The sequence below is a fragment of the Physeter macrocephalus genome, chromosome 6 (assembly GCF_002837175.3).
Source record: "Physeter macrocephalus isolate SW-GA chromosome 6, ASM283717v5, whole genome shotgun sequence".
Taxonomy (NCBI): Eukaryota; Metazoa; Chordata; class Mammalia; order Artiodactyla; family Physeteridae; genus Physeter; species Physeter macrocephalus.
The window spans coordinates 28,444,870-28,460,146 of record NC_041219.1 but is presented as its reverse complement, the minus strand read 5'-3'; the positions used below and the strand labels follow the sequence as shown (position 1 = coordinate 28,460,146).

The 15,277-nt window shown below is 42.7% G+C and overlaps 1 protein-coding gene across 4 annotated transcripts in view; it reads left to right on the top strand.

Annotated features, from left to right (window-relative positions):
* TMCC3 (transmembrane and coiled-coil domain family 3) overlaps nucleotides 1–15,277 on the top strand; it is a 70,479-nt gene that overhangs the window by 9,338 nt on the left and 45,864 nt on the right. Inside the window, exon 1 of one of the 4 annotated variants that reach the window (XM_028490454.1) lies at nucleotides 14,562–14,614. The exons of the other annotated variants lie outside the window; for them this stretch is intronic. The gene's annotated coding sequence lies outside the window, so the exon portion shown is untranslated. Of the gene's footprint in view, nucleotides 1–14,561; nucleotides 14,615–15,277 lie in introns of those variants that run through there. 4 annotated transcript variants of the gene reach the window in all.

Here is a 15,277-nt window from a genome sequence, read left to right as displayed (position 1 = left end):
AAATGTCTTATGTACATCCTTTGAATCCACCCCACAAGATGGCATGTTTCAAGAGGACTTCATGCTGTCCTCCTGGCTCTGTAGGTCTTAGCACATCGACAGGCGTGAGGTGAAGGGGTGTGCCTGGGCGACTCAGCTTACCGCAGGTGCTCAAGTTGAGGTACCTTAAGACACCTCTCATGAAATATGCATGGTCTCCTGATCATGAGCTTCTCTAGCTGGACCACTGCTTTATTTTTACGAGTAACTGTATGCTTTGCATAGTGTCTTGTCAATGTCTTGCTTTAAATCCTTCAGCAGGACAGAATCCCAGCTTCTTACCCTGACACCAGAGCCTCTTCATCTGACCTTTGTCTTTCACCCTCTCTCTGCCCTTGAGCTCTGGTCTCCTTTCTTTGTGGGCTCCCATGCCCCCCCTTTCTGCCTGTGGGCACTTGCTTCATCCTCTCACATGGGGATGGTTATGTTTTTTTATCCAGGCATGGAGCCTGGTACATAGTTGGGGCTTGTAAATACTGACCAAATGAGTGGATGTGGGTATGCTCTACAGGACTTCAGAAGCTGGAAAGTGTATTCTACTCTTGATCCATATCAATGCAGATGAATCGACCTTGTTATAATTGCTGTACAGGATTCCACTATATGGGTATTCCATCATTTATTTAACCATTTCCTTATTAAAGGATACTTGTATTACTTCCAGTCTTTGATTATTATAGGCACCTCATTGACTGCCCTTGGGCATGCTTCTTTTCCCACATGTGAAGAATATGTTAATAGGCTAAATTCTTAAACGTGGGATTGTTCATCAAAGGGTGTGTGCATTTTAAATCATGATATTGTGAAATTGAACACCGCACCTGTGCAGCAGAGAGCGAAACTGATACAGTTTATGTCACGGTCAGTGTATGAACATGCCTCAGCTCACATCTTTCCGACACACAGTGTATTGTCAAGTTTGTTGATCTTCACCAATCTGGTAGGTGAAAACTGGTACCTCATTTTATTTGTTTTGTTTTTTTATTTTGTTTTTTTGGTGGTACGCGGGCCTCTCACTGTTGTGGCCTCTCCCGTTGCGGAGCACAGGCTCCGGACGCACAGGCTCAGCGGCCATGGCTCACGGGCCCAGCCGCTCCGCGGCATGTGGGATCCTCCCAGACCGGGGCACGAACCCGTGTCCCCTGCATCGGCAGGCGGGCTCTCAACCACTGCGCCACCAGGGAAGCCCCCCTCATTTTAATTTATATTTTTCCTGATACGAATGAGGTTGATTGTATTTTTAAATTTTTATTTTGAAATAATTACAGACCCACAGGAAGTTGCAAAAAAATAGTACAGAAATGTCCGTGTACCACCCCTCTACCCAACCCAGATTCTCCCAAGGGTTACATCTTACGTAATTATAGTACAATGTGTTAATCATATTTTCACACACTTAAAAAACATTTGTCTTTATTGTGAACTACCTGTTTATATGTTCTGGCCATTTATCTATTGGGTTATTCATCTCTTAGTTTGATTTGTAGAAGTTTCTTACTTATTAAATAGGTTGTTTGCACCTACGTTTTTTCCAGTTTGTCATTTCTGACTGTTAATTTTCTACTGTCGCATAACAAATTACTACAAATCTAGCAACTTCAAACAACACCCATTTATCATCTCACAGTTTTCATGGGCCAAGAGTCCAGACCCAGCTTACCTGCATCCTCTGCTCAGTTTCATCAGCCTAAAATCAAGGTGTCAGCCAGGCCCACAGTCTTGTCTGAGGCTTGGAATACTTTTCCAAGCTCACTGGTTGTTTACCCAGTTAAGTTCCTTGCAGCTGTAGGACTGAGGCCCTCAGCCCCCAGAGGCTGCCTACTATTCCCTGCCATGTGGCCCTCTCCACAACATGGTAGGCTGTTTCTTCAAGGCCAATAGGAGAGCGTCTCTGTTGCACTACTAGGGCTAGACAAGGGCTCTTTTAGAGGGCTCACCTGATAGGCCAGGCCCACTCAGTTATTCCATCTTTTGATGAACTAAAGTCAACTGATTAGGAACCTTAATTAAATCTGCAAAATTCTTTCACCCTTGCCATAGAATGTAACCTAATTATGGGAGTAAAATCCCGTCATAGTCACACGTCTTGCTATATACAAGGAGAGGTTATCTGACAGGGTGTATACACCAGTGGGTAGGAATCTTGGGGGCTCTCTTAGAATTCTGCCTTCCACACTGATTTAATGACATGTTGTGTGTGTATAGAGCTAGCATATACCAAACACCAAATTAATATTAACCAGACTTTGCCATGAAGAAATTTAAAAATTTTAGGGCTTACAGGTTTGTGTCATTCTTAGAGTGGCCTTCCAGATTTTAAGAGTCTTTAAAAAACCAAAACACCATGTTTTTTAAATACATTTTATGATTTTTGTTTTTATGTATTTTAATCTTGATCCAGTTAGAATTTGATTCTCTTTAAGATGTCTACACATAAATGACATAGTTATCCCTGCACCATTTTTTGCAGTTACTTCTCTTTAAAAATACACTGCTGTCCATATGTAGAGTTTCATTTTTATAAATTTCTTTCTCCTGTGTTAAAAGTATTGAATCAAAGGTTATAATTTTGGTTCATTTATTCTGGGTTGATATCCCCCCTCCCTCCCACACCCCCATCCAGGATTTGAAATGAGCATTTTGAGAACTGTAGCTCATGCATTTAGAAACTTTCAACAGGCATGGTTCCAATATCACCTACCGTAAGGAAAGACCAAAAGGTAAAGGAGAAGAGATGGTAAAGTTTGTCATTAAAAAAAAAAAATTTGCTTTCAATTCTTTTGAAGTAGATGTTACCTCTCAACAAGTTCTACATATTCTTTACAGTATAAAGAGTATGTATCGTTGTTTCCTAAACCCTCTGTGCTGCCGTAATCATTGTGGTCCACCATCCCAGCTCTGGAGATGAAAGAGCAGGAATGACTTTCAGCAGACTACTTTCAAGCTTGTGGTCCTCTCACTTAGTAAGCATATATAGCACCCTTATGCTGTCCTCAGTACTAGGAATTTAAGTTGGTTTATGACTCATGTTAAAATAAATAAAACAAGATTTCATGTTTGTAGGTAATAAGTTGTTGCTTTGTTTGGCTTAATTATCCTTACTTGTAGGTTACTCCAGTGGCTTGCTAAATATCAGTAGATGTTTAGGGGTTGTTCTATGCACCTAAGTTAATTATTGAGAGGTTCACATGGCTCATAATCCCTGTGTCTGACACAGAGGGAGGTTGAAACTGTTGGTTGTGCCCCGAAATGAACACTTAACATTTCATAAGCTGACCCAAGAGCGTATTAATGGTGGAACGAGTATGCTTTTATGACGTGTATTTTCATTTTGGAAAGGCACTGTGCTTGTCAAAACCTCCTGACTTAAGCAAATTATCAAGTGATATTTGTTGTATAAAGCCAGCCAAAATTTACCTCGCGTGCTGAGCCGTTTAGAGGTACTCATTGAATTGGCATCTGTTGGCTGTGTGGGCACCAAAATTAAAGTGAGAGTCTTCTTTCATTCAGGTGGCTCATTTATGTCCTGTTACAACCTGGGGAGCCATGAGGGCTCTTATTTACACCAAATCATTTTCTGTTTCTAATATCCTGAAGTGTTCCTAGTGTTTGGGTAGGTGGGAACATTAAGTTCTGTCGAGAAATTTGACTAGCGCTCTGGCCATTTAAAATGGTCTAATAGCAAGAAAGCTTTCTTTAAGTACTCAGGGCTTGAATTAAGCTCTTGTTTTAAAAAAAATATTTATTTGTTTATTTGGTTGCGCTGGGTCTTAGTTGCGGCGGACGGGCTCCTTAGTTGCGGCAGGCGGGCTCCTTAGTTGTGGGTCACCAGCACCTTAGTTGTGGCATGTATGTGGGTTCTAGTTCCCTGACCAGGGATTGAACCCGGGCCCCCTGCATTGGGAACGCAGAGTCTTAACCACCGCGCCACCAGAGAAGTCCCTAAGCTCTTATTTTTAAAGAAAGAGTTAAAAGGAGAGCTCTTCAGCCTTGTGCTGTTTAAGGATGGTTTTGCGAACTGAGCCCACCATTCCAACAGACATATTTTGAAACTTTTCTTTGGGCAAATAGATGAATGAAATAATCTTGTGTTTGTGTGGCTTCCTTTAAATTAACGTTGATGCCTTCTCAGCCTTCATTTTTGAAATAATTTGTTGCAAATTTGGGGTGATTTTAATGATAACAGATTTGCTAAATAAGAATAATACATATACTGTTGAAAGACAGAGATACTAAATCTGTATACGAAGATTATGTTTTATGTTTACTTTGGACATTTCAGAAATCACAATTACTTTGTTAGTAAATAATTCTTTAAAATAATTGCTCCTTAGTTTATTTGTACAGTAGCCTAAAATGAGCCTGGATGTTTTTCTAGGGCAGCTAGCTTATTAAACTCTCAGTGGGTTTTAATTTTCTTAAGTTTATGCTTGCTTTGGTTGTTAAATTTAATTTAAGGTTGAAGTTAATGTCCTATGGAAGTAAATGCAGTGACATCAGATTCCAAAATTATAAGGTAATGAAATGGCCCATCAGAAACAGCAACTTACACCATATTTTAAAAGTAAACCAGATTCACCACGGGAAGAATGTTCTGAGCATGAGGAAAACCTGTATCAAATCATTAACCAAAGTTCTGGTTAAATAGTAGACAACTTTATTTTTAATTACTAAATGCTTCAGATATGGAGAAGACCTTTCTTAAAGTGTGGTACTCATAGACCTACCTCCTAGATGTAACAGATGTTAACATTTTGCCATGTTTACTTACACCAGATTTCTGTCACTTGTTTTTTAAGAGATAAATGGTCCCAGATACAATATCTGGATGTCTTCTCCCTTCCTATTTCCTCAGAGGTCTCCGTAACCTGAATTTGTTGTGTTTCATTCCTTTGTATGTTTTTATACATTGGGAGAATCCGTAAGCAAGGTATAGTTTGTATTTTGGATTAAATATTTATATAAATGGAATCTCTTTTGTAACTGGCTATTTTTTCCAACATGGTGTTTATACATTTATTCAACTTCATTTCCATTTTTTACCGCTGTACATTATTTCCGTATATGAGTAAACTAGAGTCTGTTTATAGCCATTCTCCTAATGGTGGACAGGCAGGTTGATTCTGAGAAGGTCTGTATACTTGTGGGAGGGTTTCTCTAGGAAAGATACTTAGAAGTGACATTCCTGGGGCAGAGGAAAAAGAATATCTTCAACCTTACCATCTATTCTTAAGTAGCTTTGTCAAGTAATTGTACTTACAGGAGTGATTTCTTAAAGTCATGTTTTAATATCTGTCATAGAAAATTTTCATAATGATGTTAGATTTTATGTAGATGTTGAATAGTATTTGTTTAGAGTTTGTATGCATTTTAATTTTTTCTGAAAGCAGATATAAAGTTATTTTGAGTTTGCTAGTAGGCAGTTTTTGGACCACGTCAAGAACTTAAGCATCTATACTCTCGTTAATGTCTATCAAAGCTCTTGTTTTAGAATTAAAGCCATCAGTTTATAGAAGTATATTCATTGACATGTCAAGAGGTCATGCTTTTATGTTGATTGAAAAAGTTTTCAAAATATGTGCACAGACACAGAAGATACCATTTTTGTTTGTAAAGTGGCACATACAAGTAGAACATGAATAAAGCTAGCAGAAGTGAGTAGTTCTGCTGGCAGTGTGACAAGGGCTTACATGGGTTACGATAATTTTTACAACAGTACCAAAAAGTAGGTACAGTTATCCTCATTTTGTGGATGAAGAACTGAGGCTCCAACAGGGGTAAATAACTCAAGCATGATCATACCAGTAAGAGATGGAAAGGCTGGAACTTGGAACCCAGATTGGTCTGCATTCATGAGCCTTTGCCTCTAATCATTAGGTAGAACTGCAACAACTGCTGAAAGGATAGTGACATAGAAACCCAAATATAGACACTGGTTTACCTCTGGGTAAGCAGAGCGTTGGGTGCTTTAGTTTGCTTCCGCTGGCTTTTTGGTATTTTCATAGCTTTTCTAAAACAAACATTGTTTTGCAGTTAAATCTAGCTAAATGATGAGCAGCCTTTGTCCTGAAAAGGAGAAGGTAAATCACAGTCATGCTATAACTTTCTCATTTACTCTTTGTTTTGCCCCAGGTCTGAGAGAGGGTCAGTGGTCAAGACTTGTGACCCCAGTGACAGAAACCAGTAGCAGCGCTGCATTGTAGATCCCAAGCTGCACACCCTAGAGCATGGATCTAGAATTCCCTGGCTTTCTTCTTAGGCAGGGATGATTTGAAGCAGGATGTGTTCCAATTCGAGATCTCCGTAGAAAATATAAGGAGAGGCTGCCTTATTCCAGTGCCCCCTTCATTGTCCTAAGTGCTTCACTGGGTGCTCAGCGCTGGGCTGGGCCCTAAGACCGGTCAGACGTGGGCACTGCCCTGGAGGTGCTCAGGCTCAGGAGGACAGACTTGCACACAGAAAATGGCAGTGCTCCAGGGAGCCCTGACCTCACATGGGCCCTTCTGGAAAGAATTGACCCAGAGTCCACCCTGAGAGGCTCTAGATGGGAAGGAGTAGGTGTCCGCTGTTAAGGCTTCCTGTCCTACCTCTCTTCATGCTCACACTCTCCTGCATGAGTGTCTCCTGATAGATGTTTGTAGGACGTGATTGGGAGAGAAGGACAGGTGGTACCCATTTTTGAGGTTTTGGTTCACCTCTGATTAGCCCTTTGATGATGTGCTTTTGTATATGAGTATGTGTGTGTGTGTGTGTGTGTGTGTGTGTGTGTGTATCGTTACATCCTCGTGCAAAGGAAATAGTAAACCCTGGGCATCACAGATAGGTCCTTTGATTTGACTCAGATGTAAGAAGGATGCTGCCGAAAAGGGAGGAACAGAGATGTTCATTGTCATGGCAACCAGCAGGTTTTTATAGTGGAACACTGCCTTTGTAACCCAAACCAGACACCCTTAGTTCCTAACTACAGAAAACAGACTGATGCAAGCTCCAGAAGTTATAGTACCAACTCTCAGTGAGGTTTTGTTTGCTTTTTGGAAACTGTCTTGCAGTGGTTTGGGTTCCTTTGTAGAATTTCACTTATAAAAGGCACCCTTTAAGTGCCTTAGAATTTTGTGAAGTCAGTACTTAGGGCTTTCCCATTATTATTACGCATCACCCTCATTTCCACCCCCACCTCACCCCAGTTTAATCTACATGGCCAGGAGTTTTACTGATACGGGGGATTAGCCTGAGGTTGCATTTGGAGTTTGGGAGACGTTACACACTCTGTGGCACGAGCTCCTCCCTGATGAAAAGTGTACACTCTCCCTCCCCTTGAATGCGTTTGCTGTTTGACCTTGTGCGATCTTTTTGTGCTTGAGTCTTCACCATCCATCCCTCTCTAGACTCAGCAGACACCGAGATGCTTAGAACATCTCACTCCTGCAGTCACTCTGTAGGCAGGTGGAGAGTCCACCCTTTGCTGTCTGAGAACTCCTGGAGGATCGAACCGTTATGGTTTTCTTTCGGTAGCTTTGGTGAGGTTTCCTAAACCTGGGGTACAAAACGCCAGTGTAAGAAGAGAGCCCTTCTGCAAACAGGTGGAGCTTAACTTGGGAGAAAAAGGACCTCCTTGAGTGGCTAGGCAGAGTTTTTTGTTTTTTAGCACTTTGGGAGAAGGCAGAAACATAGGGCTACCCTTTACTTCCCCTAACTTCTTGGTCTGAGGTGTCCCCTTCACCCAGGACCACACCTTGAGATCGAGAGCCCTGATGGGCTTCCTTGGATAGTAGCATCCAGGTGGGTAGTGTCTGCGTCTCCTCAGCACGTGCCAGGGAAGAGGACTCACTCGGGCACCTTTGCATGGCACTGATTTAAGAATGAGATCCCTGTAGCCCCTGGGCTGGCTTCTTCCGACCCCCTTCCACCAAGTCGGCAGCGTCTCACGTGGGAGACGTCGGGCCACTGTCCACGCATAAGCAGTACAGGTACGGGTCATGCCTGCAACGATTCTGCTTTCAGCCTAATTCAGCACATGTGTGTTGAGTACCTTGCTCTGTGGCCGGCATCCCAGGGAACAAAAGAAGTTTCCCTACTCTCACCAAGCTTATATTCAGGTAGGACGAGGCAGACAGCCCAGACCAATAGGTAAATTACATGGTATGTTAAGTGGTGATAAATGCAGCGTTGAGAAACAAAGCATGGAAGAGGGGGCTGGGGAGGCCCAAGGTGTGTGTGTGGGGTGGGGGGATGTGGGTGGGATAGAGGAAAGCAGTTTCAGGTAGGAGGCTCAAGGACAGCTCTACTCAGAGATGCCGCTGAGGATGGGCCTGAGGAAGAAAGCTATTCAGCTGTGCAGGGGATGAGCTCTCCAGGGAGAGAGAACGGCAAATGCAGACTCCCCGCGACAAGCGTGTGCCTGTTGCGTTTGAGGCACATCAGAGAGGCCTTGTGGCCGGACAGGGCGAGCAAGGAGCAGGCCAGTTCACGGGCCGGTTCATGTTTAACAAGGATCACCTGGGCTGCTAGATTCAGAGCAGGCCATTTTCAAGCCCTCCTTTGGCGTGTTAGAGCTCAGAGGGGCAGCTCAGTGTCAGGGCTCTGGGGACCACGGGCCTGGTTTTTATTAAATCCTGGTTCTGCCACTTACAAACTGTGTGGACTCACCTTAGGCAGTTTGCCCAACCCATTTGAGCATCAGTTTCCTCATGTGAAAAAATAAGTGTAATTCTTCTCTTATAAAGATGCTGAAGGCTTCTGTAAGATCCTGAACTGAAGGAGTCTTCCCTGACTCCCCTTCTCAGCTCATCCCCAGCCTGGGTGCTCCCTGACCAGACTGGTACCCAAGTCTGTTGTGAGCCTTCTTCGTGTTCTTCTCCTGTGTGGTTCGCTTGTCTCTCTCCCCCTGGAAAGCGGGCAGGGATTGTATCTCCAGGCCTTCACACATAATGCACAATATATGTTTGGATGGATAGAGAAATAGAAGGATGCAAGGAATGAAAGAAAGAATGAATTAAGATTTCATGCGTAGGTATTAGTGTAATATTTGAGTTCACACGTCCCAACAGACCGTAGGACTTTTTCTGTTCCGAGGTCAATGTTTGAGGACGTCAAATGGTTAAGGCTTTGGCTACATTTCTTATTTAAATAGGTCTCATTAGGGAAGACAAGTAATGTACTCTTATTTCCATATTTCATTTTCATATTTTAAAATTTAAGGGGCTTCCCTGATGGCGCAGTGGTTAAGAATCCGCCTGCCAATGCAGGGGACACGGGCTCGAGCCCTGGTCTGGGATCCCACATGCTGCGGAGCAACTAAGCTTGTGTGCCACAACTACTGAGCCTGTGTTCTAGAGCCCGTGAGCCACAACTACTGAGCCCATGTGCCACAACTCCTGAAACCCACGTGCCTAGAGGCCGTGCTCCGCATCAGAAGCAACCACAATGAGAAGCACGCACACCGCAACAAAGAGTAGCCCCCCCTTGCGGCAACTAGAGAAAGCCCGCGCACAGCAGCGAAGACCCAGCGCAGCCAAAAATAAATAAATAAATAAGTTTATTTAAAAAAAAAAATTTATCTTCTCTCCACTTGTGTAGAGAAATGCTTATCTGAAGATCCTAACTGGTGTTTTTACTTAGGTGTTCTCTAAGAAGAAATGTTTTGTTAACAGATTTCATCAAGAGTCTAAGGAAGTTTTTCGCGGCAACTAGAGAAAGCCCGTGCACAGCAGCGAAGACCCAGCGCAGCCAAAAATAAATAAATAAATAAGTTTATTTTAAAAAAAAAAAATTTATCTTCTCTCCACTTGTGTAGAGAAATGCTTATTTGAAGATCCTAACTGGTGTTTTTACTTAGGTGTTCTCCAAGAAGAAATGTTTTGTTAACAGATTTCATCAAGAGTCTAAGGAAGTTTTCCTCCAGCATTTTATTGTGAAAAATTTCAAACAAATACGTACAAAATGCAAAGGTAGTACTTGCTTCAGCAGCACATACACTAAAAAATTGGAATGATACAGAGAAAAAAATACAAAGGTAATAACAATTTATATTAACATTAACTTAATATACAGATGATCTAAATCACTCACAATGTTGGTATAGTAGTGACTTCAGGGCAGGTTTTTGTTTTTGTTTTTGTTGTTTGAGTTTGGATGCCTCTATTACCTGTATCATTTTCCATGATATGGAAAGGCTTAATCCGTAACTTTCCTGTGAGAAAAATTCTCTGTGACACCTTTGTTCACTGTGAGATCGTTTGACTTTCATCTGGGACTTCTGCATCATTTATATGTAAAGTCAGTGTTGAATAGATTGAATTCTGTCCCCTCAAAAAGATGTGTTGAAGTCTGTGATAATTGTGATTTACAACAAGAAATATATATATTTGGTCTTCATCCCCATCTCTGTCACAAAGCTCCTAAAATCTTAGGAATTTCCTGAGTGATGAGAGTGATAAAGGTGAAATGGGTGTCTTTTGTTAATTCATATAACGAACCTCTTTCAACCACACCTGAGTTTATGTTAACTTTGGAAAGCCCCTAAAGATGGGGGCAGGTTGCCAGGGGAACTTTTAAGTCCCAGTTGTGGGGAGGGGAGAAGGGCTGGTGGTTGCATTAATCACCTATGGCCAGTGATTCAATCTGTCATGACTTTGTAATGAAGTCTCCATAGACACCCAAAAGGATGGGGTTCAGAGGGTCCCTGGGTTGGTGAACACGCGGAGGTTCTGGGAGAGTGGTGCCCAGAGAGCATGGAATATCCTTGCCCTTTCCACATGCGTCGCCCAGTACATCTCTTCCTTCTGGCTATTGAGTTGCATCCTTTTGTGATAGACTGGTGATCCATTAAGTAGATGTTTTCCTGAGTTCTGTGAGCCTCTCGAGCAAACTAATCAACCCGAAAAGAGGGCTGTGGGAACCTCCAGTTTAGAGCTAGTCATTCAGAAGCACAGGTAACAGTGTGGACTTGAGCCTGGTGTCTGAAGTGGGGGGAGGAGACAGTTCGAGGGGCTGAGCCCTTAAGCTGTGGGGATCTGACGCCATCTCTGGGTAGCTAGCGTCAGAAGGAGTTGATTTGTAGGACACCCTGCTGATGGAGAAGAACTGTTTGGTGTGGGAACCTCCCCCCCACCCCCAGCTGCAACAGTGGGTGACCAGAAGTGTGGTAGTCCTGTGAGTGTTTCCTGTATAACGTCCTAGCCCCCAGCTCCTCAGAACATGACCTTCCTTGGAAATAGGGTCTTTACAGAGACAATGATGTGTCAGCTGAAGAAAAATGCACAACCTAAAAGTTGAGAATGATGTTTTATTCAGCGGACTTTCTGAGGACTCAAGCCCGGGAGGCAGCCTCTCAGATAGCCCTGAGGGACTGCTGGGAGCCAGGAGGTATAGGAGTTTTTGCAAGAAAAACCAGAGAGTTGGAACATCAAGAGATCATAGTTAAAGAAAACCAGACATGTCAAGTTAATGAATTTAGCACTTTTCTCTTTTGGGGAAGATGGAAGAGGCTGGGCTGATTGAAATCATTCCTTTGATATGCACTTTAACTGTCTGGGGCCAGTATCCTGTTTTTCTCCATCCTGGATCCCCTCAGGGTGCAAAGTTGGGGGAGGCTGCGGTGGTTGATGGCTCACTGGCCCCTAGGTGGTCCCCATCCTTTGTTTACGGATGTGGCAGTTGACATTCTTCGTCCGCAGATGTTAAAAGGAAGTCAGTCGTTAGGGTGGGCCTTAATCCACCATGACTGGTGTTCTTTGAAATGGGGGAATTTGGAGACAGGCATGCACAGAGGAAAGACGATGTGAAGACAGAGGATTAGTGGAGGAAACTACAAGTCAAGGAATGTCAGAGAAGCTGGGAGAGACGTGCAATGGCTCCTTCCCCAGTACCTGTAGAAGGAGCATGGCCTTGCTGATGCCTTGATTTCAGGCCTCCATAACCGTGAGACAACACATATCTGTTGTTTTAAGCCACCCAGTTTGGGGTACTTTGTTACGGCAGCCCTAGGAAACCAATACAGTTAGCCAACACGTTTCCTATCCACCCATGACAACTAAAGAAGTACTAATACCTGGCCTCAGCGTGAGTAGAAATACAAAAAGCCTTGAAACCCCAGGATTTCGAGGTACTTGGTTAGCAGATGGTTATCTCTGTGATCCTCCAAATTATATAAATTTTTTTTACCATCTAAATAAGCACATTCTTGTAAATTGTCTGTAGCAAACTCATGGAACCCTAAGAATACGTCTGCGGACCCAGTTTGGAAAACTCAGATGTAGGAATAAGAGAAGCAGCTCAGACTTTGGTTCTGAGTTCAAATCTCATCTCTGCTACTGTGCAGCTGTGCAACCCTGACCACCTTGCATAATCTACCTGAGTCTGTTCTTGAACCTTGCACATGGCAGATGTTCAGGAATCAGCTGGGGCACAGAGCCTGGGGTGAAGGGAAGAACCCAGAGAGGGAACTTGGAGAGAGTCGGCGAGAGTGGGATGGATCTTGGCCTGGCAGACAGACGGGGTCTGATTCCCCTGTTTGAACACTACCTGAGAGGTTTCATCCAAGTGGTTTTTCCCCGCAAAAAGTCAGATTCTTTTGCTCATGGGGCAGCAGAAGAGAACATTGGGTTCAGGCATGAGCCTTGTTTCCTTAAAAAGGTACAGAGACCCCAGAGACAAAGTAACTTGTCCAAGGTCAGGTGGTCTTGTCCGTTGGGTTATTTTTTATTTAATAGGACAACCAAAAGCCAAAAAGGAGTTGTGTTGGTTTTTCCTTTTTAAAAAAATAACAGCTTTATTGAGATATAATTCGTATACCATACAATTGACCCATTTAAAAGTGTACAAGTGAATGGTTTTTGTATACTCACAGAGTTGTGAAATCACCACCACAATCAATTTTAGAACATTTTTATCACCCCAAAAAGAAACTCCATATCCATTAGCAGTCATTCTCCATTTCCTCCCTCTCCAAACTCCCCAAGCCAAGGCAGCCACTAATTTACTTTTTGTCTCTATGGATTTGCCTGTTTTGGACATTTTTTGTAAATGGCATCAGATATAATGCGGTCTTTGTGTCTGGCTTCTTTCAATCAGGATAATGTCAAGGTTCTTCCATGGTGTAGCATGTGTCAGTACTTCTTATCTTTTTATTGCCAAATAATATTTCATCGCATGGATGTATCACATTTTATTTATCCAGTTGATGGACATTTGGGTTGTTCCCATTTTTTGGCTGTTATGATTAATGCTGCTATACACATGTGTACAAGTTTTTGTGTAGGCATATGTTTTCATTCCCCTTGGGAACATACCTAAGAGTAGAATTGCTGGGTTATATGCTAATTCTATATTTAACCTTTTGAGGAACTGCTAGAGTGTTTTCCACAGCAGCTGCACCATTTTTTGTTCCTACCAGCAGTTTATGAGGGTTCTGCTTTCTCCCTGTCTCTGCTAACACTTGTTATTATATATCCTTTGATTGTGGTCATCCTAGTGGTTGTGAAGTGGTATCTCATTATGGTTTTGTGTTGGTTTTTGAAATTTCTTTTAATGAAAGTAGTTGTATTCATTATATGAGGAGATAGATAAAATACCTTTAGCTGAAAGGCTGGTATGATTAATAATATAACTTTGAAATTAACTTCCATGCTTTACCACATTCCTTCTTACTAGTCATTTCTCGAAGCTGTGTATCCAAAACCAGGGTTGGATAGAATAATTGTCGTTGAGTTTTCATGGCTTGGCTTTTACTTCGTTGCTGAAATTGCACCAGAACAAGTACCTAGAGCTTCCTGGTCCTCCCCATGCTACAGAGTCCAGGGTTGGAAGGCCTTGTCAGCAGCCAGCCTTTTGAGGGATGTAGTAGGTATCTGGCCCATGTCAACTTAGATAAGTGACCGGGGAGGGCATTTACTCATGATTCTCCCAAGGGTTAGCTGCTGCTGTGCAGATGTGGTGGTTATATTATAAGTGGGGACAGCCAGAACTGGCCCCTTGCTCCAGTAAAGAGAGACTCCATGCCCTCTTTACAGACAAGCTTTATAGGCTGCAGATTGTATTGTAAAGAACAAGAAACGTAACAAAATGCAAAACACCTGTGAGGCCAGAAATAAATGTTGGGTGAACAAATGATTGGCTTTGGGCTCCAGACAACATTCTAATATGGCAGTTTGGAGCAAGCTGTTTAAGCTCTCTGAGCCTTGGTCCCTTAGCTGCAAAACAGAGACAGGGAAATGCCTCTGTTGCTGGGTTCTCGGGATGACCTAAAAGTGCACAGCTCATGGTAGTCACTCAACAAATGTTAATTCTGTTTCCTTAAGTAGCTCTGCTATTAGTCTCAGGTATTTTTTTCCTACAGGTTTCGTCCAGCTCCAGATACAACAGAACACAGGGTTGGCTGTACTGTTTAGCTTATCTCTTCTTTACAGAGAAATCATGAGCTCTTGGCAAAAATTATGTATTGGTGGAAATGAATATTGCAATTTGGTAGCTGCTGATTGACACGTGTTTGCTAAACAGCTACTCAAATTTCAGGAAGCTTGCCTGGAAGGGAAAAAAAAGGAAGAAATCCTAAGAATATTTTCATCCTCTTTGCCAGGTACTTATTTATAAAACCATCTTCTTGGGAATGTCCCAGCTGACAAATTTTTATGAAACATTGTTTAGCTTTGGCTCGGGAGTTCAAGTGAACCTGCATGAAATAAAAGGGTTGGGTCCTTTTTGGAGCTCTTTGCCTTAGAAATTTTTTTTTTTTTTTTTTTAAAGAAAGGGCTGTTCTTTTGGTCACTAGATCTTTTTTTAGACCTTCAGGGAAGTCATAGTAACAGGCTCCATGTCTGATTGGGTTCCATGGCAACAAAGGGTTGTGACTTTATTAGGGGAGAATGGAGCATGCCAAGAAAGATAAAAATTAGAGTATGGAAAATGTCTGACCAAATGAATGTGTTTTTTGGATCCTGTGCCCTGGAACAGAAAGGTTTCCCAAACTGGCATCAGTCTGCATTACAAATTTGAATCTCACTGGGTTATCATTAGGTCAGAGGGGTCGGTGCTTATTTCCAAAAGATCTGTCTGCATCTTTGCTTTTTTTTTTTTTTTTTTTTTTTTGCGGTATGCGGGCCTCTCACTGTTGGGGCTTCTCACTGTTTTGGCCTCTCCCGTCGCGGAGCGCAGGCTCCGGACGCGCAGGCTCAGCGGCCATGGCTCACGGGCCCAGCCTCTCCGCGGCATGTGGGAACTTCCCGGACCGGGGCACGAACCC